This window comes from Hipposideros armiger, unplaced genomic scaffold, assembly GCF_001890085.2.
Source record: "Hipposideros armiger isolate ML-2016 unplaced genomic scaffold, ASM189008v1 scaffold_87, whole genome shotgun sequence".
In the NCBI taxonomy this organism is placed as follows: domain Eukaryota; kingdom Metazoa; phylum Chordata; class Mammalia; order Chiroptera; family Hipposideridae; genus Hipposideros; species Hipposideros armiger.
Genome location: NW_017731437.1, coordinates 4,453,242 through 4,479,329, shown reverse-complemented (window position 1 = coordinate 4,479,329; position 26,088 = coordinate 4,453,242). Strand labels below are relative to the sequence as shown.

At 54.3% G+C, this 26,088-nt stretch overlaps 1 long non-coding RNA gene across 1 annotated transcript; it reads right to left on the bottom strand.

Annotated features, from left to right (window-relative positions):
* Positions 1-187: 187 nt before the first annotated feature.
* LOC109383675 (uncharacterized) lies at positions 188-24,057 on the bottom strand. The gene is made up of 5 exons (XR_002124256.1): positions 23,978-24,057; positions 22,633-22,882; positions 3,233-3,572; positions 1,788-1,906; positions 188-1,355 (listed from the first exon to the last, which is right to left on the bottom strand). It is a non-coding gene; the product is annotated as an uncharacterized LOC109383675 (long non-coding RNA).
* Between the last annotated feature and the right edge of the window lie 2,031 nt (positions 24,058-26,088).

Sequence of the window (26,088 nt, the reverse complement as noted above, 5' to 3'; positions counted from 1 at the left end):
AAAGACCCATGGATAATATTACAAAAGAAGATAGGATTTTTTTGCCTGGGGGGGGGGGGGAGTGGTTTGTGTTCGTGTAGTATCCTTCACAGAATCAGCTTTTCAGGGAACACCAAGAGAAAAAAATAATTTCAACGATTTTTTTTGTTTAATCTATCTTATACTTTCTGAACAGTTTATTCCTATTTTGAGATAGCTTCACGTGCAAACAACGAAAAGCTACAGATTACTACGCGTGGAGGTACGCCTCCTGCGTTAGTTTCTTTCTCTGCTTAGGTTTAGCAGACATTGCTCATTTAGGGAACGTAACACCCAACCAGCGTGCAGAGCCTGCCTTCAATCAATGTCAGATCTAGTGAGTCAGACAGTAACCTCTAGAGGAAGCCCAGCAGGGTCAAGGGGTTCCTCTCCCTCCTTTCACTGGGCTTTGGTGTCGGGTGCACCTGGGCACCTGAATATGTCCCTCAGCTGTATCACTTTCCATCTCTGTGGCCTGGTCAGTCCCTTTACTGAGCTCAATCTTAGTTTCCCAGCTATAACAAGGGGATAATAACACCCATCTTGAAGGATAACATTAACCTGTGAAGGTGCCTAGTCTAGCATGAGTGCCCAATACAATGCTAGCAATGACCATTGTATAGGTAGAGTGAAATCTAGGCGCCCTGGGTGCCTTATTAATTTAAAACCTCAGGTTGGGCTCTAGAAGATACCATTTTTCAGTGGGGCTTCCCGGGGGCTTTGACACAATGTGGCGATCCACATCCCTAGGGAGGTTGTGTTACTTCCAACTTCCCAGTGAACAGTGCAATCCCAGATCTTTCTCACCTGGCACATAGCAAGTGTTTAGTAAAAGTTCTTGGATTAAATCATTGTCATTTCAAACATTCATTCGGTTCTTACATCTCTGTGAGCCCAGTCCTCCCATTACAACCCAGGGCAAAGTCACCAAAACACATCAAAGCTTTCCTTTTCCCTGTGCTCTGTGTTGGCAAAACATGCCCCAGTCACCAGCAGAGGCTTCGGGACTGCGAGGTGCTGAGAAGCCCCTGTTCTTGAAACCAGAGGGCAACCGAGTCCGGGGCTCGTGCTGCCTGCACCGCTCAGCCAATAGACCGACACAGGAGTTGGGTTGTAGAATAAGCATTTATGATCAGTGCACTGGTGATCTGAGAAGGCAGCAGGTTAACACCTCCAAAAACTGGCTTCACATTCTCAGACCGGCTTAGGTAATTAAGGGAAAATCTGGGCATTCCTCCAGAGGCGATGTGACTGTTCGCGGGTCTTGCATGGAGCCTTCCCTCTGGCCACATGATTCACTGGTGGTGTCAGCAACCCGGAACAACGATGGGAGTAGCCTGCAAAGAATGCCCCATAGAGATTGTGATCAATAAACCTAAGGGTAGTAATCATAAGTTTCAGAGTAATTTTCTAAAGCAAGGAAGTGGGTGGGACAGGGGACTATCTATTACTAAACTATATCAAGGAAAAGTGAGGCCAGAGCTGAGTGAGGCCTCTACTGTGGGGGTCCCAACCGGGCCCTGCTTCAACTCACCTGAACGCAGCATCACAACTCTAGCTGCTGCCTTGTCCCCTGCAGCACGCGACAGTGACGGGCCGCAGATAGTGCTCCTCCAGGCACTCTTGGAGGAAGCCGCGGCTACAGAAAAGCAGCTGCATTCAACTGCTCACCCCTAACTAGCTCTGTGACCTGGGAAAACCCACTGAATCTGTGTGAGACTCAGTTTCCTCACCTGTACAGTGTGTGTCGCCTTGGGAAATCCACTCACCTTGTCTGAGTCTCAACGAAGGCAGTAAAGGAGGCCGTGGCACCCACACCTGGCAGGTCGTCAGGATCACCAGGGAAACTGTTTTAAAATGAAGATGCCGGAGTCCCATCCTAGATGCACTGAACCACAGAGAGAGAGAAGAAAGGATTCAGCCTCTGTATTTTTTAATCAAGTAACCCTGTTGATAGCTTAACATGAGCCACAGGTGGGGGGTATTGGACACTATTCTAAGCACACCAGGCAACACTGTCCTCCAGTGAGTCTATTCCAGCCGACTGATGGGCCCTCAATAAATACCGGTGGTGCCAAAAATGTGTGTGCACATGACTCGCATTCATCTTCTGTTATCAGTATATATTGAGTATTACAATTTTAATACAGTTTTTTCCTTCCTTAAAATGTGTATACATTGTTTTGGCCCCTCTGCATGTGTACTCAGTAAGTAAATGTTATGAAGCAATTGTCCAATTTTCCATCTAACATGTCACAGCAGGACTCCCCGTCTACGGTTCTACAAGTGTGACCCCAGAACCAAGAGGCCATCTGGGGCCCATGTCCTGAACTGAGGGTCAGGACATACGTTCTGGTCCCCAGCCCACCACTAATTCCTGCAGCCATCAGCAAAGATGCTGCCCTTCCTGTCCTCGGTCCCCACGTCGGTGACATGGGTGACATAAAGAAAGTAAATCTCTAACGGCACTACAGGTCAAAATTCTGTGATTCGTGTACAAACCAAAAAGGGGCTGGTGACAGCCCAGCTCCCAGCCCGAAGGTGTAAGAATGGGCTTGAGTCATTTCATAGCATCGTGACATTTAAAAGCAATCTCGTTCGGATGTGTCATGGGTGACTCCATTCAAGTCCCAGATAAGCACTGGAAGTGTGGCTCCAGGTTTCCGGATGGCAGTGAGCAGCTCTGACTAATGGCAGGCCGGAAATTCACAGGCTAATCTTTCTCACCTAGGTGATCTTATTACCACGGTGTATGATGGGCTGGCCACTTGGGCCTGCAGTTCCAATTTCCAGTGTCTCCAATTCTTCACAAGCAAGAACATCACCTGCTTTCCACAAAGCCTCTAAACAAGACAGTTTAATCTTAAGAACAAGTGAACCTCAAATAATGCACAGAACCTGATCTCATACAAGCTATGAAAGTGGGGAGGGTGTTGATGATGCTCTGCTGACGGCCAGCATCAGGCTACCGATGAGGAACTGGGGGAGGCGCCGATCTGAACTGGCAGAACAACCCTCGACCTGCCTGTGCAGCATGTGAAGGTGACCAGGTGACCCCTCCCAGCCTAACTCGGGCTACTTGGCAACTAGAAGCCAAAGATACAGCAACGTGAGCAGAGAAAAAATTTACAAACCTGAGTGTGCTGGACAAACACAACAGAAGTCAAGGGAAATATGGGGGGGGGGCGAGGTAGGGGGGCAGGTGAATAAGCACCTGGGGTACTGTATGTAGCGCGTTGCCCAGGGAGAATGGAGGAGGCTGGGTCTTCACAGCTTCCAAGCTCAGCTGTTGGGATCTAATCTTTTCTCCAAGCACCAGACCCTGGCAGCCCAGGCGAGGCACTGCGTTTGCCCGCAGGACAAGCGCGTTCTGCCCTCCAATGCTGCGGTTTCTCCACTAAATCAATCAAGGGCATTGAATGTGTCCTGTCATCAAGAATCAGTAGCGACACTGGAGGCCAAGCGACGAGAAAGCCGGGTGCTTCGCTGAGCTCTTGTTTTCCACATGGGAGAGCAGCCGACTCCTGTCCTTTCTGGGGAAATCAGTGCTTAGCCTAAAAGAAACCAAAATAGATATAGAGCACTTTGCTTTTTCTGACCATCATTACAATGTTTTTAGCAAAATCCAAGCCACCTCCCTCTGCAGATCAGATGTCTTGTTGACAGGGACGTGAAGAGAGGGACAAGGGGAAGGTGCCACCCCAGGTGGCCCTCCAGCCTCCGCAGGAAACGCAAGGCTGCAGGAGCCGAGAAGCCCAGGGAGTGTGGCCCTCTCCACCCAGTTCACCATCGAAAAATTGTGGTATTTCTGTATGGGATTTCACTCCCTCCGGTATAACTTCCTATTTTACTCACATTGTTTATACTGAGCAAGTACGGTTTTGATAAGCAGAAACTGATATTCCGTCCTAAAAAGGGGGCGAGCCCTGAGCAGCATGGGGCTATGGTAAAAAGTGCCTCTTGTTGAATGGGCGTCACCCACTGCCCACATTTCTGCTTTCAGAACTGAGAACTTCTGCACAGCCTCAGCCTTAAAGAGCCAGCCACAGACAGAGCCTAGAAGGAAATGCACAAGGCAAAGGAACAGAAGAGGGTCCTTAACACCAATGTGACCTCGCTGCCCAGCGGGTCCTTCCCCCTGGGGGCTGAAAAGCCTGCCTGGGAACCTGGGCTCTGGGGCAGGTGAGGCCCAGTGGGCCTGGCTTCCGACACCGCAGCCCAGTCAGGTCAGTCTCGATGGCCCGGCGCGCCCAGCTCCAAGCCTTTCCTGAGACCACTGTTCACGGCCCTTGAGAATTCCTTGTGGAGGAGGGGGCGAAGGCCAGTGTCTCTCCCGGGTCACAGGTTCCATCAGCATGAGGACCTGCTTTCCTCCCCCCAGGAGCCTGGTGGTAGAACCCCGAGATGTGGTCTGTGCCCTAGGCAGACCGAGCGTCTGAAAAAACAAAAAAAGGAAACCTTTCATGATAGAGACTATGCTGAGAAAATTTGTTATCCAATAAAAAACATGCAAACCGAATCTTATAACCTTTTATTTGGGTAGTATTGCCTACAATAAGATTCTACCTTTATGAGAATATAAACCATATAACCAACCATCTCTTTTTAAAGTCTTTTAAAACTCCCCATTTGATATTTTATGTAATAGTCACATCTTAGCAGTGTTTCTCAGGTCCTCAGCAAACCCGGGTCCTGGGGGAGCCGCAGCTAACCCAACCGTCACCGCTGCCTCTGATGGGGGATTAGGGCAGATGTCTGTAACTAAAATATAATATTATAATCCCGCTCGTGAGTGTTTCTGGTGAGCCAAGCTCTCTCCCTGAGAGCTACTCATTTAATCCTCCTCATATCCTCATTTAAGGCTCCCTCTTTTAGATCCGTTTTGCCAGTACGGAAATTGAGACACTGTGCGGTGAAATGTAATCGCTTCCTGAAGATCTCTCTGCTGGCCAGGGCTGGACGGGAGTCCAACCAGCACAGGCTGCGGCTGGCCCGGGGAGCCCACAGCACCTGCCCAGGCCCCGCCGGGAGTCACACAGACCTGGGTTCAAAGCCCGGGGACCCTGGGAGAGGCGCTGACTGCACCCCAGCCCCAATCCGATGTGTGACATAGAGAAGCTGATGGTTTCTGTTTCTTAGGGATGTTCTGAGTAGTAAGTGAGCTAATGCCAGGCCCACAGCACACTCCGTGAGGGCTACCTGTTATCATCAACAAACCGCTCTCAGGAATAAACTCCATCTGGGTTGATTAAAAGGGCTTCATGGGAAACACAGCATGGGTACCTGCGCCTCAATAATGGATTTCCTCGTTTTGAATCATTTGAATTGTTTTTCTAAGTGAAAATCTTACTGGGCGGTGGGAGAGGACTGTAAGAACATGATGTCTCGTTTTTTTCTCAGGAGATGTCAGTGGATAAGGCCGGAAACTGATTTTTAAAAAACAAAGGGAGACGCTGTAAAAACGCCCTATGGAAATGTGGAGGTGAAGATGAGAAGAAACGGCCAAACCAAACCATGGACCAGCTGCCCTGGGGGCGGAGGTGACGTGGGGTGGGGGCCAGGTACCACCCTCCCTGAATTATAACCCCCGGAATTTTATTTGACATCTTAAACAGCATCACATGGTACTTTGACAACTTTTCTTAAATTTAAAAACATAAAAGTAATAAGTAGTTGCAGGAGGAAATTGGAAAATGTCAAAAAGAATCACGAAAAAAAATGAAAGTTACCCGTCAGCCCAAAGCCCAGAGTCACCACGGCTTTCTCATTTTGTGGGTTTCCTTTCGGCCTTTTCTTCCTGGCATATACATATATTTAAATTTCTGTTGGCTTTTTACATGAAAAAGATCACATTAGTCTGAAACAGTTTGAAAATAAGAAAAAGAGCAAAGAAACACTTTTCATTCCATTGCCCAAATACAGCCGCCATTCATATTTCTTTGTATAGCCGTCTGCTATATATTATAAATTTGTATTACAAATAGACATACCTATTTGTATAGTTTGTGCAAAAGAAAAAAAGAAGAATGATTCCATTTTATGTAAACAACACTATTTAATGAAACATTTCCTCCTGTGACTTGCCCTTTCCACTTGCGGCAGGAATGTTTCCCGGGTCCCATTTGCCAGCAGTGTCCCACTCCACACCATCGGCGGCTGCATGTCCCCTCGGGACAGACAGGAAGTGGGCCCTGTGGAGGGGCAGCCGGTGGACTCGGTTCATTATCATTATCATTACGTTACTGGGGGCACAGCCCTGAGACTGATGCATGAAGCCCTGACCTTCACCTGGTTTAATGGCATCCGACAGGCTCCCCCTTAGGCTGCAAACACCCTCCATTCATTCCCAAAAACGTCCTGAGGGACCTTAACGCAGCAAGCAGAGCTTCTGGGAGGCTGCTCAGTGTTGGGCTTGGCGCTGGTGAAAGTAATGATTGTGACAACGACAGCCGACACTTCGCGTGCTCTATGTAGCGGCCCCTGTTCTAAGCACACACAGATTAACTCAATACTCGCACCACGCCTGTGGCCCCCGTTTTACAGGTAAGGAAGTTGAGGCACCCGCAGATTAAGTAACTTGCCCAAGGTTGCACAGCTAACAAGTCATGGAACCAGGATTCAAACCAGCACGTTGAGTCCAGGGCAGAGGTCCCCAAATTGTGCCGAACCTCAGAAACACCCCGGGTCTCGTAAGGCCCACCCCCAGCTTGTACCTGGCCCGTTAGGATGCCCATGGGTGGCAGCCGGACAGCAGCCTGGCAGCCTCGGGGAAGTGTGGGACCCACAGCATCGAGGCCTGCGCTCTAGCCCACTGTGTGAGAGGCACCCCGGGTTAGTGTCCAGCCTGCCAGAGCTGGCGTGGAGGCATCAGAGGTTCCTGAAAAGCGAGCTTCGGTCAAGTCTTGGACAGTGTGCCGTTGTGGGGACTCATCCAGGCTGTGTGGTCCATGCTTAGCTGTGGGTGGGGGGCTGGGTCCAAGCTGGGCATGAGCTGATCAGAGAGGGCTCACGGAGGGCTGGGTTAGGTCTCCCCGGGGTGACCATATGGCCTGGTGTGCTGGGGCAGCCCTGGTTCTCACCTTCTGCCCTGAAGCACTATCAACAGTGTCCTCTTACGGTCTCAGAAATGTCCTGGCTCAGATGACGACCTACAGTCACTCCACCTTTCTCACACTCTCGTGGGACCCTCCACTTTTTATCCCTTGCACACATCACAGCTCCACTCAGACATGTGATTGTTTGAACGTCCCTGTCCCCAACCAGAGAGAAGGTCCATGAGGACCGGGGCATGTCTTCTCATTCTGTCGCGCACACAGCAGAGTCTGGGAGAGCGGCAGACCACAGCGATGGCCAACTGACTCAGAGGAGCAGGCCCCAAGGAGCCCCAGCGGGCAGCAGAAGAGGGTCAGGGAGTAGTCCAGGCGGCTCAGGCTGCCCTGGCCGTGTGAGCGTCAGGACACAGGCACCCTGGTCACACCTTGGGGCCACCGCAGTGACAGCTGACCCTTTGGAGGACTAAGCAGTGGGGGAGGGGCAGGCCTGCGGACACACCCCACACACACGCCCCCCAGAAGAACGGCTGCCCAAAGACTTAAAAGACCAAGGCTTGGGGCCTGCCGACCAGGATTTGAAAGTGACTTTATTTTAAACCCCCAAGTGAGTGAAACAGGCAGGAGACACTCCCCCCTTCCCCGCCCATGAATCTGTATTTTATGCATCTCTGATTATTCCCTTATTTTAGCCAAGTTACGCTAAGTGCTGGACACCTCCAACCTCAACAGAGGCCGTCGTTCCCCACACAACAGTTCAATGCAGGTGTTGGGGTGACCTTGGGAGCACAGGCCCTTTCCACCCCCACCACCCCCAGGGTCCCACCACCCCCAGGGCCCCAGGGGCCTCTGCTAGGTGTCTTGCTCCCAGCCTGAGGGAGCAGCTGGACCACCGACTGCATTCCATTGGCCAGCCTCGGTCACATGCCATAGCTAACTGCAAGGGAGCCTGATGAATGCAGTCAGGCGCCCAGGAGGCAATGGAAACACATTTGATAAATAAGGAGCTACAAGGTTTCTCCTTATTACAGAAATGAAAGTAAGGAGTCCAAAAAAGGCTGTACTAATGTCCTGGGGCTGCCATAACAGAGCGCCACAGACTAGGTGGCTTACAATAACAGAAATGTACTGTTTCCTAGCTCTGGGGGTCAGGAGCCTCAAACAAAGGTGTTGGCAGGCAGCGTTTCCTCTGAAGGTCTAGGGGAGACCGTCCCAGGCCTTCCTGTTTGCTTCTGGTGTCACCTGTGGCCTCTCTCGGCCCGCAGCACCTAACTCCACCTCTGCCTCTGTCATCACATGGCGTCCTCCCTGTGTGTCTTCTTAGAAGGACACCAATTATACTGGATTAGGGACCTACCCTAGCTCAACTTACATCTGCAAAGGCCTTATTTCTAAATAAGGTCCCCTTCACCATACAGGGCGTAGGACTGGGACATACATCTCTGGGGAGCACAGTTCAACCCATGAGGAACAAAGGGCATGATCTTTGAAAGGTCCCTGAGGCACTCTCACATTGCTTCCAGAAAGGCACTCCCCACTGCGCACAAACCAGCAGCGTGGGTATCATCCCCCCCACCCCAAACAGAGAAGCCGTGTTTTGGATTTCTCCCTTAGCTTTATTATCTTCGGCAAATTCAGTAAGTGAACACTGGCATCTCGTTGGTTTTTTTTTTTAAGATTTTTATTGGGGAATTGGGGGGATGGGAACAGTGCTGGGGAATTGGGGGAAGGGGAACAGACAAGTTGCTGGCGTTTTGTTCTTCAGTCTAGTTGGGGAGGATGTTGCTTCACGGGCCCAAGTTGGCACCATCATTGCGCTCTTCCCAGGTGAGGCAGATCAGTCGCCGGCTTCTGGACGGCCGCTCACTGCGGCTGCTGGCCACTCACGCTGGCTGCTGGCTACTCAGTGTAGCCCATGGCAACCCACTGCCACAGGGGCTGCAGCCTACGCCATCGCCAGCGACTCACAGCAGCCCTGCTCCAGGTTGAGCTGTTGTTCAGCATCTTAGCTGTGGAGGGCAGTGTCACCGGCCCTCATATGTGGGATCCGAACCGGGGCTCTCTGGCGTCCCAAGCGAGTTCTTAACCATCGCGCCACTCGGCCGGCACCGCATCTCATTTTTGTTTTGAGGAAAACGTCTTAGGAACGACACAGAAAGCGTTGAGAGATGACATCATGGTTACGCCTGCAGGATGGTGCTCAGCCAGGACCGAGGGCTGGGGACGGGCAGTGGCCAGTTGTGCGGGGCCCTCGGGGATGGGAGGGCGTAGCTGAGCAGTGAGCAGCCATCACAGACCACAACCTGAGCAGGGACGGAGGGCCGTTTAACGGGCAGTAGTCAGATGCCCACCTCATAGCTCTCTTCTTGCAGAGAGCAAATATCAGAAAGCAGAGAGGACAAACATTTCCATCTCTCCCTCTGAAATTAATGTTTCCAGCAAGAAGGCCTGGATGGCTTTTCTGCAGACACCCAGCTGCCACTGTCTGCTTGACTTGTCACCGTGGCAGGTCGGTCTGATGGCTGCAGAGGACAACGAGGCAGCAGATCCGCCGAGCAGCCCGGCCAGGCCGTCGCACATCAGGACACTCTGTGCTCGGTCCAGAACAACCCCCATCAGTTATTCATAGCAGCCGCCACATGATCTGTGATCACAACCCAGGCAGAATGTCAGCTGGGGAAAAATTCCTAAACGCACTTCGTGTGCTCAATTTTTGTCATAGTTTTGGTCGTTATCTTCCTCTCATAACTCTCCATCTTCCTCCCATATTTCTCCTTCTCGTGTTTTTAATCAGAGGCGTGTGTCAGGAGTGAATCTGAAAGCCGCCTCCTTCCTGCAGCGCGTGCTCTCTCGTGGTGAAGAGTACAGCCTCGCACCTCGGAGTTTCTGTTTATGACACATACTTTTATTACCTCCGAGTAAAAGGGATTGCCGTGGTTATCTCCTTCGTAAATCTATTTTTTTCCTTTCATTTATTTTGAGTATGGTTTGAATTTTTATGCGTCTTTCAATTGTGCTCCCAAATGCAGCTGGGATGATCAGGGGACCTGTTTCTCTCCTTAAAGCACAACTGTGACATTCACAGCACCCCCAAAGGGACAACCTCCCTTCTCTGCTCCTGTGGGTGAGTAAAGAACCCCCCACCCCCACCCCCGTCCCATCCACTCCCAAGTAAGCCTGAGCAGGGCTTTCCCGGGGGCTTCTGCAAAGCCCAGCTCTAATCAAAGCAGGAGGCTGAGAGAATGAAATTGAAATGGAACCCCAAAAAAAAAAAAAAAGCACGTAACTGTCAAGCTGTTCTCCACTGGATTAGAGATCTTTACAATGAGAGATAAGAGGTGGGCTCTAGGCAGACGCAGAGACTCATTTCTGGAACCAGAACTGCATCGCTGACCTAAAATTGTCCAAGGTTGACAACACAATCATGGTTCGCACCCCGTACCCTGGGCCCAAGTCACTGCTCAAATGGTGTGCCTGTGACACATCCTCCCTGAAGCCTTTAGACACAGACTCGCCACCACACCATCTCCCGCAAGCACCCAGCTACCCCGAAAGTAATGAGATCCAGGGAGGAGGCTGAAATTCTCATGGGCCAACTCATGTTCCCAAGAGGCCAGTTGGACCTTACAGCCCTTCACTTTGACCCCAACACCGTCCAGTCCGTTGGCCGGCAGGACAGAGTGGTCAAGCCGTTCGTACTGCAGCAGGGCCTTCGGAATAAGGCAGAGCTGATTCCAGCTAAGCTTTGCCACTACCATCTCTGCACCCTTGGGTAAGTTCCTTCCCTTCCCTGAGCCTCAGTTTTCCCATCTGCAGAATGGGGGAAAGAGAGGTTTCCCCAGGACACCAGCGGTGAGGATGTCACGAGATAGGGCTTAGTAGGCACTTTGCAAGGTGATTCTTTTAAAGCTTAAATCAGGTCAGGAACCACCCAGGTCTCAAAAGCCTCCATCAGCCCACGTCACTCAGGATAAATCCAGTCCTCACAATCGGCCGCATTTCCCAGGGTCCGACCCTGTCGCCTCTCTGACAGCCACGATGACCTCCGTGCTTCTCCTGGGACACCCCAAGCCAACTCACGCTCACCTCCAGGCCTCGCACGTACTCTTCCCGCTGCCTGGAACACACTCCCTGCAGATGCCCGAAGGCTTCCTGCTCTCACTTCCTGGGGGTCCTCACTGACGTCGCGACTCAGAGGAGGCTCCCGGGGCTGTCACCCTCTGGCTCTGTTTTCCTTTCCTCCCTCCATAGCCCTCACCACCACCTGGCACATTCACATTCGCTGTTTATTAATTTACCGCCTGCTGACCTCTCTGGAAGGAAAGCCGGGAAGGGCAGGCATTTTGATCTGTCTTGGTCGGCTCCCGCCTGGTGTCTGTCATGGGGTCAGCACGAGGTAAATATAGGCCGGATGAATGACGCAAGAACAGAGCGGCTGGAGGGCTGACGATTCCGTAAGAGGAAGGAGACTGGGACAGGACTGCCCGGTGTTTGGTGGGCAACACAACGGTCCCTGGTGCTTGGGCACCTGCTGTAGGGACCCAGGGTCCCCAAGCCCGACATGGCCCCAGACGTGGTCCAGGGGGAGCGGGAGGAGGGGCATAGGTCATGGCTGGGGAAGCCCGGAACAGGCACCCCGCCAAACTGGGGACATCTGGAAGTCACCTAGAGGCAGGAGGGAGAACCAGTGGTCCTCAGTGGGCGGCAGGGGTGGCCCGTCTCCTACAAGCGCAAGTGACAGAGGATCCTAAGCAGGGACCAGTTTCTGAGGCGACCAGTTTCCCAGTCACTTCTCTGGCCACAGCGGGGGACTGAGGAGGGCAGCCTGGGGACAGGGAGACCACGGGGCTCGGCTCCGATACGGAGGGGAGAGCGAAGAATGCCAGCCCCCACCAAGTTCACCTCCCCCACCCCCAAATCCAAACATTCCACGGTCCACAGTTCTCAACTATAGTTGCGTAGTGTCTTGCGGTAATGCAGGTGAGATGTGAAGGTGGCTCAGACCTGGGGGGAGGCGATATCTGGAGCTATTTGGGAGGGGGGAATGGGGCCCCGTGGTTGGCTGGCTGGGGGTGGGGAAGGGGACTTGGTCCCACATTTCTGTCCCTGGCAGTCTGGGCCCAGGCCACAGGGGCCACAAGCCAACCCCGCTGCCAGGTGCTCCCCAGCCTCCCAGCCTCGCCTGGGAGCTGCTACTTGAAACTAAGAGTTTGACTCGGGAACGCGGGGCGGTGGGGATGATGGAGGGCTGGCACGCCCCCCAGCTGTTTGCTGCAGAGCTAAGCCCGGTTGAACGGCGGAGGGGACCATCTGGAGGAGCTGGGCAGAAGCAGGGCCGCTTGGGGCCAGATAACACGGGGTGGGGTGGCATCGAGGGGTCACTCTCTAAGAAGGCAGCTGGGTGTGTTCAGGGAGCCAGATAGTGGCTTTCCCTCCAGAGTCCAGAGGACAGAAGCTGCCCCTCTGAGGGTCTTCAGGGCAGGTGACATCAAACCACGACGGGACGACCAGGAGAGACAGGGGTCTTCCCGGGTGACCACCTGGATTGTGAGCCGGTACGAGGTTTCTCGGGGATATGGGGTACCCTAGTGTAGTTCAAACAGGGACTGGAGGTCCTGTTGGTACCGGTGTCACAGAAGAAGGGACTTCAGGTGATATCTGTTCTGCAAGTGGTGACATTTGGTGCCACATGCGCGAAATGTTGCTTTTAGCCCTCCGCACAGTCCCAGCTCCTCACGCACGCCAGCCCCACCTGGTCACCCACAGCCGCTCATGCCGGGTTTTTCAGCCTCGGCACTACTGACATTTGGGGCAAATGATTCTTTTTTGTTTATTTTTGTTTACATTTTCGCATTTTTTAAAAAATTGTAGTAAATATACATAACAAAACACTATTTTGACCATTTTTAAGTGCATAGCTCAGTGGTACCAGGTACACTCACATTGTGCAGCCGTCCCCACCGTCCATCCCCAGCACTCTCATCGTGCAAAACTGAGTCTCTGTCCCCATTAAACACTCCCTCCCCGTCCCCTCCCCCAGCCCTGGCAGCCTCCCTTCTGCTTCCTGGCCCTATGAACCTGGCCCCCAGGGCCTCCATGTAAGTGTCCTTGTGTGCCTGGCTGATTTCCCTGAGCGTAATGGCCTCAAGGTCCATCCATGGTGTGGCAGGTGTCAGAATTCTGTCCTTTTCAGGCTGGAGGCTATCTGGGGCAGGTGACTCTGGGCTGGGGGGCCGTCCTGGACACTGTAGAATGTTCAGCAGTGTCCCTTCCCTCCTCCCGATTGTGGCAACCAAAAAACGGCTCAGGACTTTGCCTAATGTCCCCTGGGGAATGGTGTCCCCTGTTGAGAAGCACCGCTCTCTGCACGCTCATCTCTGTGGCCTGAGTCTCCCCTGAATGTACCTGAGGGCCTCCAAGCGCAACCACACCTCTGAAAAGGGACACAGGCACCGCTGGAACGTGTCCCAGTGCCTGGCCTCAGCCCAGCTCCCAAACCCCATCCGACAGTTACAGCCACACACAGTTCACATCAGAATTGCTTGATAACGTTAGGGCACATTTCACAGCAGCCGTTTTTAATAATAAAAAAACCTCCTCCTTTCTGAAGTCTACATGAAGCATATGGTAAGCATATGTGCCGGGCGACGCCTCCTGCGAGCTGAAGGCTGGCCTCTGGTTTTCTACCTTACGTCCGGGGAGACAGAAACCTTCTTAGAGTCAAACCTCAGGAGCCGTGGAAAGCATGTAAGTCAAAGATAAACAGGCCTGCTTTGCCCTTGGGCCCATAAGCTAGATTTTGCTCAGTAATCCAGGCCCTTCACAGAAAGAGCCAGAGCAAGGAAAGCTGACAGCACAATCATAACCACACACACGCCCCAAAAAGAGTGCGTCTGGCAGTTGAGGCAGCTGACAGCCACAACACGGGCAGGACTGAGCGCTCACTTCCTCCCGCCAGACCTGCCAACACAGCTCCCTTTCCATCTACCCAGATTCCGCATTTCCGCTCAAGCCCCACAGCGCTCTGCTAATACCCATCAGCCTGCAGACAAAATCTTTTATTTCCTAGTAAGGCTGGAATAAAAATGGTGAATTTGCAGGGGTTTTAGGGATGCCCGAGAGACACGGGAGCGCCCCAGGATTATCTTGGCAGAGACGAGTTTCGTCTGCACGTGTACGGTTCATCAGGCCCCAGTTAAGGCTCATGGAACTTGGGGGCTGGAATCAGAGCACCTCAAAGTGGGAACAAATAAACCTCCTTCACGGGGCCAGAATGGAACCAAGGAGCACTGGTCAGCCCACTTCTGCTGGAACATTCTAGAAAGGCGGCAGATTCGCCCCCATTCTTTACCTCTCCCTGTGTCCCCACTCTCTGTCACGTGACTTGTGGCCCTTCCCAACCCTGGACTTCAGGCATGGACTTGAGATGACTTGGCCAATGAGATGCTGGCCGAGCAACAAAGCAGGGCTGGACATTGTGCTTTGGGGGCAGCACTCTCCGCTTTGCTCATCTCTGAACGAGAAGCTGCCCCAGTGAGCCCACCACCCCAACCTGGGGCAAAGCAGCCTCACCAGTGAACCCCCAGATGCAGGGGCACCTTAGCACGGGTGCTTCTGTGTCAGGCCGCAAGCGGGGAGGGGGCGGGGTGCTTCTTAAGCATTGTTACGGGGCCGACAGCTGACCAATACAGAAACGGGCTCCATCATGTTTCTGGCTTGGCCTCTGAGGTCTGCGTCGCTTCTGCACAGAACCAGCTGGCCCGTGCAGACAAGGGACGCTCTACGTGTCAAGATGGACGGTGCCTCGATCCACACGATTCCTTATTGAGCACTGATTTTCCTGTGGGCCTGTTTTTCTCTCTGCCCCCAGCGCGGGTGGGACAGACCCCAGAAGCAACCCAAAACAAGGAAAATCCGTTCTGGACTCGGCACCTCTGAGCTATTTTGTGACTGCTCTCGAGTCTCCCTGACGTCTCCCTCCCTCCTAGGGGTGCTGGGGGAGACGCCAGTTACAGGGAAGATTTGATCTTGGCCCTCAGGGTGTACATGAAAACTGAGGAATTTCTTAGCGTGCGAGAGGGTCAAGCCTGAGGCAGGCCACATGTGGAGAAGGCAGAGCCCCCGCTGCAGTCCCTGCTGCCCGCCCCACACCTCCGGCACCCTCCCGCCCTTCGCCCTGCTTGGCTCCCATCACGTGACCTGTCCTGAACAGACGCTTACACACCCGTGTTCTCAACAGCATTACTCACAATCGCCAAAAGGTAGGAGCACCCCAAGTGCCCATCCACAGATGAACGGGTACACACCGTGCGGTCTCCCCAGCCGATGGAGTATTACTCGGCCTTGAAAAGGAAGGGTCCTGACACCTGCTGCCTAGATGGACCCTGAGGACATTCCGTTGAGTGAAGTAAATCAGCCATCATACCATATGATCCCACTTATCTGAGGCCCCCAGAGGAGTCAGATTCATGAAGACAGGAAGCAGAAGGGTGGGTGCCAGGGGCTGGGGGAGGGGGGGTCGTGTATAATTGGCACAAAGCTCCAGTTTGGGAAGATGGACAGTTCTGGAGATGAATGATGGTGAAGGTCACACAACGATGTGAATGTACTTAATGCCACTGAACTGAAGACCTAAAAATGGATAAAATGGCCATTTTTATGGCATGTGTATTTTACCACAATTTTTAAAAGATGCCCTGTCCTATGTCCCAGCTCCTTGAGTCCAGCTCCCACCTGCTGCCAGACAGCAAAGCCACCTGACGAGTGGCATCAGAGGAAGGCGTGCGTGGGGACGAGGCCGCTGTCTGGTTTTGGCAGGAACTTCCAGTGTTCTCATTGCTGGAACTCAGATGAATTGATCGCTTATGGGGACCACCAGTTGTGGGGCCGGCCATAGAGAGATGCTGGGGACCGAGAGTCCCCGGCGCCCCTCTGCACACCATGCAGCAGCCCGCCCTGCTGTGGCAAACCTGTGTGGGGCATACCCACTGCTCACCCACCCTCACGGGAAGGAGGGCTCTCTGGCTGGCACCCAGCTGGGAAGCTGGAACTTGAGCGACGGGGAAGAGAACGGGAGCAACAGGGCCCAAACCAAAGGGGCAAAGATGGCGGGGGGCAGTGCCAGGCAGGCCTTTGGGCCTGCAGACCTGGGCTCCTGTCACATCTGCGCCACTTGCTGGCGGGTGAGCTGTCCCCATCTAGGACGTGAGCTGAATAACAGGGCCTGTGCCTGGCAGGCCTTCGTGCGGGGTGATATAATATAATGTGTGTGACGGCTCAGCCCGCCCGTCACAGGGTGAGAACTCAGTGACTATCAGTCCTTCTGACAGGGCCCCCAGTGACCCCACCGCGGCAGCTCACACCTCTGTAGCTCTCTCCCTGGGGCGTCGGCTGGACCAAGGGACTTGCTTCTGACAACAGGCTGCAGTAAAGGTGATGGGATGTCACATCCTTGACTAAGTTCTCAGGGGCTGTGACTTCCGTCCTGCGATCACTCTCACTGGCTTCCCTCTTACCCTCGCGCCTGCTCGGACAAAACAAGCCACCAGGGTGTGAGACGCTCTGAGGAGAGGCCCATTGGCGAGGAGCAGAGCGAGGCCTCGTTCCAACAACCCACAAGCAACTGACCCCACCAACAACCACTCGAGAGAGTGTGGAAGTGGACACTTCCTAGTCAAGCCTTGAGATGGGACGGCAGCTGTTTGAGGGACCCGGGTGAGAGGAACCAGCTGCCATGCCCGGTTCCCGCATCTTATCTCTAACCACTGCTGGCTCTAATTCTCTCCCTGCTAACGTCATCTTCAAATTACCCCCAACCTCCCAAACCAGGCTCCTCAATCTCTCCCACATTCTGCCCCCAACACACACTACACACCCCAACACACATGTACACACATACTTTATTTACTATTTCTGGGCCAAGACAGAATCTTCCAGAATTCAGTGTCTCCATGGAGTGACTGCAGGAGGGATCTGCATAGGGTCTAGAGACTGGGGTCCCTGAACAAGGCCATGTTGGTGCTTGTCCAGCCTTCCAGCCCTCGGCTCCACAAGCAGGGCGAGCCCAGCAGTGTCCCTCTGGGCTTCCTGGCTGCTGAGAGCGTCCGGCTCCCTCGGCCTGGCTCTGTCTTGGACCCCAGAGCCAAGCAGTCCCCTGGCTGCTAACACACACAAGTAAATCCGTCTGCTCTATTTTATTGCGTATCCAGGAATCACAATTGTTTGCCACGTGCTCAGAACTGCAATTCTGGCCTTTTATGGGGTCTCCAAGGAGGACACACTGACATCCAAGTGTGACTTCCATGACTAAGCTTGGGCCCTGAGGCCAAGGTGATGGTGGGCGGCTGTGCCAGGTGGAGAATCAGGGAGGCTGGGAAGGCGCCCTGGGCTTGAGCTCCAGCCCAGCTCTGCCCTGACGATCTGGGCCGCTGTGGAAGGGTTCTCACACGTCAGCGAGCCTCAGCCATAGCCCCCTCAGGGTCTGCTGTGGGAGGCTGAAACAGGTACTGTGTGTGCAGAACCCCTCTGATCTGGCTTGGCTCCAGGACAGACGGCCTACTGCAGGCCACAGGCCCTGGCTGTGGAGCCGGAAGCCTCCCTCCCACTGGGACGAAGCACGCTGCCATGTGGGTTCACCATTCAGTCTCTTGTGAGTGCGTCAGCGTGAGTCGATTCCCCGGAGACTGAGCTCTAAGCCTGAGTGTCTGGATCCACGAGGCGGAGCGCTGTCTCCTCGGGCTGACCTCCCTCCTCGCGGTCGCTGCACATGGCTCGCCATTCATGACATTCTTGCACCGTCACAGCGTTCTCCTCTCACTTTAAGAGAACAGCCTTCGCTTGACCCTGCTGCCCAGGGACTCTTCTCTAAGATCCTGCCAGGCTGCAGAGGCCAGGCTAGAACGGAGGCTGTAAATTAGGAGCCCTCGTGACATTTAGATCCGTTAATCCATCAAAAGAAGATTTGCTACCTCCTCAGCGTCCAGAGAGACCAGACATCCTCTCCCACGACTGCCAGGAGGTTTAGGCAGCACAGCTAATACGGCGCATCACTTTGGGACCCTGAGGGACTCGTGGGTCTTCCCTGGGCCTTATCTTCCGCGGTCGCACCAACACCCCAAGCCCAGACAAAGGCGTTTGTTATCGGGTGCCTTTGCCTGTCAGGTTGTATGTGAGGGGAGACGCTAGCCTTGAAATGTCAAATACATAAGGCGCCACCATAACCTACAGGACCCAGATACCCTCGACACGACCGCGACTTGTAGCGGGCAGGTACTGTGTCTTCGACCCATAATCCCCGTCGTCAGTACAGATGAGTGACTCGCAGGCACTCAGATACCTATGGCAGTGATTTCAATAAAATGGCCAATTATAACCTTAAAAAAGACACACTTAGGGCCGGCTGAGTGGCTCAGTTGATTAAGAGCTCACTTAAGAGTTTGAGCTCTGAGCAACAGCAGTTCGATTCCCGGCCCAAGCTGAGCTGCCGCTGAGCTGCCAACAGGTGGCAGGATGGCTCAGCTTAAGAAAAAAAAAAGACACACTTTTACAGAAAGACAACCACGTAGAAGGGCTAGAGTGCCGTTCTACGTGTGACCTGTGTGCTGGTATGACTCTGAATTTAGAGACGACATTTGAGGTGCTTTTTACCCATTCGAGCCCTAGTCTAAAGGTGGGCACAGGGCTGGCATGACTGTGAGATGGGAACGGGGACAGAGGGGAGGGGTGAAGCGTGCGGAGCCGGCTGCCGCCCTGCTCTGTACATGAGACAATTGGCACAGATAGCCTGATGCAGCGAGTGACGTATAAGATATGAAAGCAGACCAGCTTATTAGGTCACGGGGGTTTGGAGTCCAGGCCTGCCCGTGTCCCACTTGGAACTGTGGACTGGGACTCTCTTCTTCATCTCCTGTTCCTGTCCTGCTGGCCTCCCCTCCCCTTTGGACGGCGCTGGCGGTGGTGAGGCCGGTGGGTCAGGTCTCAGCAGGGGACGGAAATGTTCAGCCAAGCCGGAGAAGCCGGACTCCCCGTGCAAACGCCCTTCCCGCCTTTCTCCCCACTCCGGACACATCCAGCCAGGCCCCAACTGCCAATGCTGGAGCACCCCATTTGCTTCTCCCCGGCATGCACGTAGGCTCAGAGCCACCCCTGGACTGGGTTTGGGGCTCTGGACCAAGGCAGTCAGGCCAAGCTGGGAGAGAAAGGGGGTGCTACTGTGTCTGGCACCCTTGGGCTTGTCCTCAGAGCACCCCCAGTGTGCTGGCAGGCTGCCTGCTGCAGGGCTCCCTGGGGGACAGGAATGAGGGAACACGGTGGCAGCTGTTAGGCCTGACAGCCCTCTGAAAAGGGCATAGCATTTACTGGAGCAAATTTGAGACTGGGGATTTGTGGACTGACCAAAGCCCGCAAATACCAAGGGTTAAACAACAGGCCCCATATTGTCCGCCTTGACCCCAAGCGGCAGACATCACGCTTTCTAAAGGACAGGCGCTGGGGTCAGGAGGGTTCACTAATTAGCATTCCTCATCTCAGTTTCACACTTGGGGACAAGATGAAACACCTCTATTTTAACCACGTACTGTCCCCGGGCACTGGGCCCTGAATGATCTCTAACTTTACAGACATCTCGGATTTGGGGGGCTGTTTCCAAGGCCACTACGTGGCCACTCTTCTAAGACAGCCACAGCCGGGGCCCTAGACTGATCATCAGAGAAATCAGACACGGGGTGGGAAGTCACGGGTGTTCAGGGCCCATCCTGTGCTCTGGGGGACACAGACGAGGAGGCGTGCCATTAGCTGCACGCATCTAACCCCCAGTTAAGTGGCAAGCTAGTCAGGGCCTGGAGCCTGGCGCCCAGAGCAGTGGCCTGAGGGTCCCAGGTGGCGTCCTGCTCTCTGAGCACCTGCCCTGAGGGATTTTCCTCAGGAGAGCCTTCCCCATCGCCCCCCATGCAGGGATCGCTCAGAAGTGGGGAGGGGATTTTCTTTGGTTGTCAGATGTCTGGGGACACTACAGCACAGAGTGGCCAGCGGCCAAGGGGTACCAAACACCCCACGATGCACACACAGCTCCTGCGAGATGCTTTCTTTTCTGTGTCCACTTGCTTGGGCCACGGTGGCCAGGGGCTTGCTCAGACACCCGTCTAGATGTCGCTGGATAGGAAGTCCCCAGAGGGGATTCACAACGAACTCAAGAGGCTTCAGCACAGTTGCTCGCCCTCTGTAATGAGGGTGGGCCTCATTAAACCAGTTGAAGGCCTTAAGAGAGAAGACCGAGGTCCCCAGAAGTCAAGGAAGGGCCTCTGCCTTCAGGCTGCCTTTGGATTCACGACTGCAACATCAGCTGCTGCCGGGATTTCCAGCAACGCAGGCTTCAGGTGTGCTGGCCCCACATTTGTGTGAACCAACTCCTCAAAATCAATCCATCCCTCTGCCTCTCTCCGTGTACAGACACAGACACAGATGCAGACACACATCCTATCGGTTCTGTCTCTCTGGACGCCCCTGGCTAGTGCAGAGACTCTGCTCCACACACCAGCAGGGCCCCCCAGAGAGCCACGCGTGGCCAGAGCCAGTCTCACACAGGTCATCTGCCCCCTGCCTCGAAAATAAAGGGCAGGATGGAAGGCCACCCTGAAATTCTGCGAGCCGGCTTTAATAAGTGAACCCCGCGAGGCAGCATGAGAGAAAGCACCTGATGTGCGGAAGGAACGACGGGGCCAGGTCACGGAATGGGACTCTGAGTCCCCACGGCCGGTCCCCTCAAGGCGGGCCTGTGCGCCTGCCCACCTGCCCCCTAATGCCAACAGCCCCTTTGCAGGGGGGCCCCAGCCCATAGCTCTCCTCCCAGACACCCGGGGACTCGGATCTCCCGTAATTGGCAAAATCGGATTGTTTGAGGCATCCACTTCAGTGTGGAGATTTCTAGCCTGCGTCTTCTAGGCTATTTGCCTGGAGCTTGTCTTTGCTCTGAAACCCATGCCATTGCTTAGAAGTGCAGCTCTGATGGGGGAGGGGGGGAGCATGGAGGGAGGGGACGGGTGCCAGGGAGCAGAGGTGCCTCTTCCTCTGGAGACGACGGATGGGCAGTGAGCCCGCGACAGGGCCTGGGTTGTGAGGCCCCGAGGAGAGCCCTATGGACGGGCCGGTGTGTTTAGAAACCCGGCTCTCTGTGTGACGCCAACCTGGCCTGCCCGAGAAAGTTACTGTTTTTACTTAAATAAAGGACATTGCATTCTCACCATTGTGAATGCAATACTCACGTATTCGTGCAACAGACATGGGTCCAGCACTGTGCTAGGTACTGGGGACACCAGGGTGACACCTGGGTGACACCTGGGTGACACAGTTCCTCCCTGACCTCAAGGGATTTGCAATCATATCACTGCTTATTATAGAAGATTTGGAATTTGAAAAAAAAATAAAAGGGAAAAAAAAATCACCCATAATTTTCCGCTCAGGAACAAGCGGTGTCCACATTTTGGTGACCTCTTTGGTCTTTTTATTGTGCATTGAGCAGTATCTTCATTGTGGGTCCGATGAGGACGTGCTCATGCGATATTTACAAGTTGGTACCCTGTGATTTCACACGAGTGTTTTCATATTATTTCAAATTCTCCACAAAGGACTCGTGTTTTCAGTGTGCATAGAATTTCGTTGCACAGCCATTCTCTCACGTGACCAGTCATCCCCTTGTCACAGTGTATTCACTTTGCTATGGCTGTTGGTACATAAAGTGCTCTCTGGGCGATTAGACTGCAGCCGCACTGTCCCCGCTTTCCCGAAGCTTCCCACAGCTCCTGGCCCTGGAGACCTCTCCACAGGCAGAGAGTCAGAAGCCACAAGAACACAGGGTCTGGAATCACTCTCCATCAGGTGGCTCATCTGGTCCTGGCATGAGTGTGTGACGGTGTTGCTCTCATGACCCAGGATGCTAGTGACGTGACCAAAGTACATGCTCAACTCAGCATTTTCTAGCTTCAGACCCTCTAAAATCCAGAAAATAGGCTTTTGGTAACCTAGTGCCAGCCAAACTTAAGGGATGTATTCCCAAGTGTGCCGTTAGCTTAGCCCTGAGTCACAGAAGGGCCCCTCTGGACAGCACACTCCTATCTCTCGGGAGGGACAGGATGGCCTCACCTGGCTCTCCCGGCGAAAAAACCGAATGAGCCAGAGCCTCTCTGCAGAGGTGGGAATCGAGGAAATTGCTTGAGCAACTCCTGGCCTGACAGAGTTCAAATCGGTTTCTAAGAGTGGCCAACGTGCAGCCAGGTGACCGGCAAGCAGAACCACGCGAGCGCTTGCCGTGGGGTGTTAGGTCCTGGGCCCAGGCCTCAGGCGCCATCTCTTACGCACTTTCCTCGGCTGCCCCACACAACTCCCAGGCCCATTCTCCCCCTAAGCCAGAACGATCCCGCAGAAAACTCAGATCTGCCGGTTCCCTCCGCTGCTCAACTCCCTCACCCCAACTTGCCCACCCGCCGCTGTCTGGCCCCCTGGCCCCTGGCCATGCTGAACTCACATAGAAGAATCTCCCAGTCGCTTCCTCACCTCGAGAACTCGTGCTTACCTGCTCAGGTCTCATCTTAGCGTCACCTCTCAGCTGTCCCTCTGCATGTCCGCCTGCTCCTCCGCCTGTTGGAGGCCAGCCTCCTCCTGCAGACTCCATGTTCCCTGGGGCAGGGGCCTCGCCTTCCTCTCCAGGGGCCTCAGCACCTGCCCACAAGGGGGGTGCTCTCTGAGGAGGAGCTCCTGGAAGTGTGGGCAGGGGGGTGGCAAGCATCCAAGTCAGCCCCGTCCGTTTTCCACGTCAGGGTTTGCTGGGGGCAGAGGCAGAACGGAGTGCGTCAGGGAGAGCGTCATCCTCTGTGGGGCTGCTGAGGTGTGCAGCGGGGGAGGGGGGTCCTGGGAGAAGAGGAGGGCCTGGGCTGGAGCCCTGGCCTCCCAGGGTATTGCCGTGTGCCCGGGGACAGGTTGTTTCACCTTTCGTGCCTCTCTGCAGAGATTATGAGCCCTGCCCTGCCCACCTGCAGGCGCCATTATGCCCGCGTGCGTGTGCGTGTGCATGCGCGTGTGTGCGTGCGTGCGTGCGTGTGTGAAAGGGCTTTTGGACGGCACAGATGTAAGTGCGGACGGGAGCCTGGACACCAAAGGGCTGGTGGGTCTCGGCGCTGAGGCTCAGAGGAAGGGAGGCGGGTGGTAGCATAGGGCGGCTGTGGCCCAGCAGAGGGACCTGGATGCTTGACTGAGAGGACCAGGGCCTGGCCACTTATTTGCCGTGTGACCTTGGACGAACCACTTGTCCCCCAGGAGCTTAGCTTCCCGTCTGCAAGTGAAAGCATTGAGGCCTGTGCAGGTGGCTCCCAGGGAACCCTCACGCCCTTGGCACCCAGGGGCTCTCGGCTGGCCTCTGTCCTGAAGCACAGCATGTCCTCACCTCCCACCGGGCCTGCTGTCTCCAGCCCTGCCTCCCAAGGTGGACAGCATACCTCCCGAGACTGGACAAAAGCTTCAGCATGACTGAGAAGGCCCAAGACACCAGAGTGACACAGCGACTCCAGAGCAAAGCTCTGGATGCAGCGGCCAGAGCTCCAGATAACAAATGTCTGCTCCTGAAAAGGTCTGGGTCCAAGTCTGGAGCCTGTGGTCTGAGACTTGAGGAGAAGAATAGACAGAGCCCCAGCCATAAATAGAGGGTAACGGGGAGGAGAGGGGGTCAGGAGGGGCTTCTTCCCCCAAAAGGGAAGGAAAAGCAATTAAGATGCAGGGAAAAGGAGTGCCCAGGAGGGAGGCCTGGTCCCACAAAGCAAAGAAAAACGTGGAGGAGCTTGGCGAGGGGAGGGCCCAGTTGAGTCCAGCTCGGCCAGAGGTCCTGCCAGCAGCCTGGAACCTCGGAGGCGGGAGAGACCACCCACCTGGTACAAGACCGGAGCGACGCAGAAGCTGGTGTGTCCCCCTCTCCCAGGAGGGTAGAGAGGCTGCAGACGGGTCCAGCACCGTGCACAGTGAGGGGAGGTGGGGGTCGTGGTGGGTGAAGGGGCCAAAGCCTCAGCCAGCACAGCAGGAAGTCAAAAGATAATCTCTAAAGCGGATCAAGAGCCGGCGCCATGAGCTTATTTCTTAGCTGCGTGGTGGTGACCGCCATAAAAACAAAAAGTGAAAACGGTGCGTTACAAGCAGTTGCCTTGGTGGCTGGGAAAGGAGGAGCTGGAGGCGGGGGGCTCTCTATCACCCTCTCTGAACGGTTTGACTTTTATCTAAATTTGATTTTTAAAAGCGCGGGTGCACACACTGCTTGAGAGCAGGAGGGAAGGGACAGGGGACCTGGCCCTGCTCCAGCGTTCCTGGCGGAGGCCCCTCAGCCACCACTGAGTCTGGGGGCTCGCCACGCAGGGTGTCCCCATCGTCCCTGAGAAGGTGACCTTGGCTTGGCCTTTTAAACGGAGAAGTCCACAGTGAGAGGATGGGCTAGGGGTTAGGGACAAAGGACATCAATGTGAGGCAGTGCCGTCTAAGCCGCGAGCTCTATCGACGGGCAGGCGTTCCTGTCACCGCTGACAGTGTCTGGGGAGGAAAGCCCAGTCACTACCTTTGCCTGTGTCCTGGAGGTGGGGGACTAACAGGGCTGCGTGGGTCCAGGCCCCGTCTCCCTCTTCCCGACTGTGTTCCAGCCCCGAATGACGATGCCAGCTCACGGGACCCAGAAGAATGAGTAGAGGGCTAAGCGAGGCCCAGGCAGGGTTCCATCTCCACTCCTCAGGGGCTCTGGCCTGGGCACATTTGGGGGGTTTCCCATCCATCTTCCCAGGGAGTCCCTTCCGAAGAGGCTGGAGCCGTCTCCATCCCACCGACAGTATACAAGGGTGAGGTCAGCTTATCTAGCTGGGGGCACTTGATGCTTTCTGGTGTGTGGGTGACCCAGCAGGTAGGGAGGGGGTCCCACAGTCCCTGCTGAGCTCTCATGAGCGGACCCTGCCCCACCTGTGCACAGCTGCGGAGGGCAGCTGCTACCGTCCACAGATAGCACAGGAGGTCTGGTCCCAACGGGAGGTGACACACTCATGACAGGGGGAGGTGTGGTTCATTCTGTTTTTAATCATTATTTTTAATTGTGGTAAAATATAACATAAACTTTACCATCTTAACCATTTTTAAGTTGTCCAGTTCAGCGGCATTAAGCACATTCACACTGTTATGCAGCCGTCACCACCATCATCCCCAGGGCCCCCCATCTTCCCGGGCTGAAACTCTGTCCCCATCCCCTCCCCCACCCCTGGCTCCCCCGCTGCTCCTTCCCGTGTCCATGAACTTGACCTCCCCAGGCAGCTCATCTAAGTAGGATCATACAGTGCACGTCCTTTTGTGACTGGCTTGTTTTACTCAACATAATGTCCTCAAGTGCATTGTAGGCTGTAGCATTGTACATGTGTCAGAATTTCCTTCCATTTTAAGGCTGAATGATATTCGATTGTGTGGATAAACCACATTGTTTTCATGCACTCACCTGACGACGGACGCTTAGGTTGTTTCCACGTCTGGGCAATTGTAAGCAACGCTGCTGTCCACTCAGGTGTGTAAATACCTCTTCAAGGCTGTTCTTAGTTTGGGGGACGTTGGCTATTCACGCAACGCTCTTTCTCTTACGGAACTCAAAGCAGCTGTTTTAAATCAGAGTCTCCTTTTGTTCTTACAGAGCATAGTGACGGCGATGAAGCCCACCCCAGCCCTGGCTAACGCTGAGAATGTCTAACCTAACCTGCTCAGGAAAGGGTCTCTAGGATTATTCCCACTTTATAGATGAGGAAACTGAGGCATAGAGAGAAAAGCTCTTCCAAGATCGCACATTAAGTCACCTGCTGGGAAGGGTTGGACCCAAGCAGCCTGAGGCCTGAGCCCACATTCTAACCACTTTACTCGATGGCCTTGGTGTCCCTGTGAAAAACAGAGAGGAAAGCAAAATTGTCACTCTAGAAAAAAGTCACAGACAGCCTTAGTGGTTCTGAAGACCACACAGCCATTATCTCTG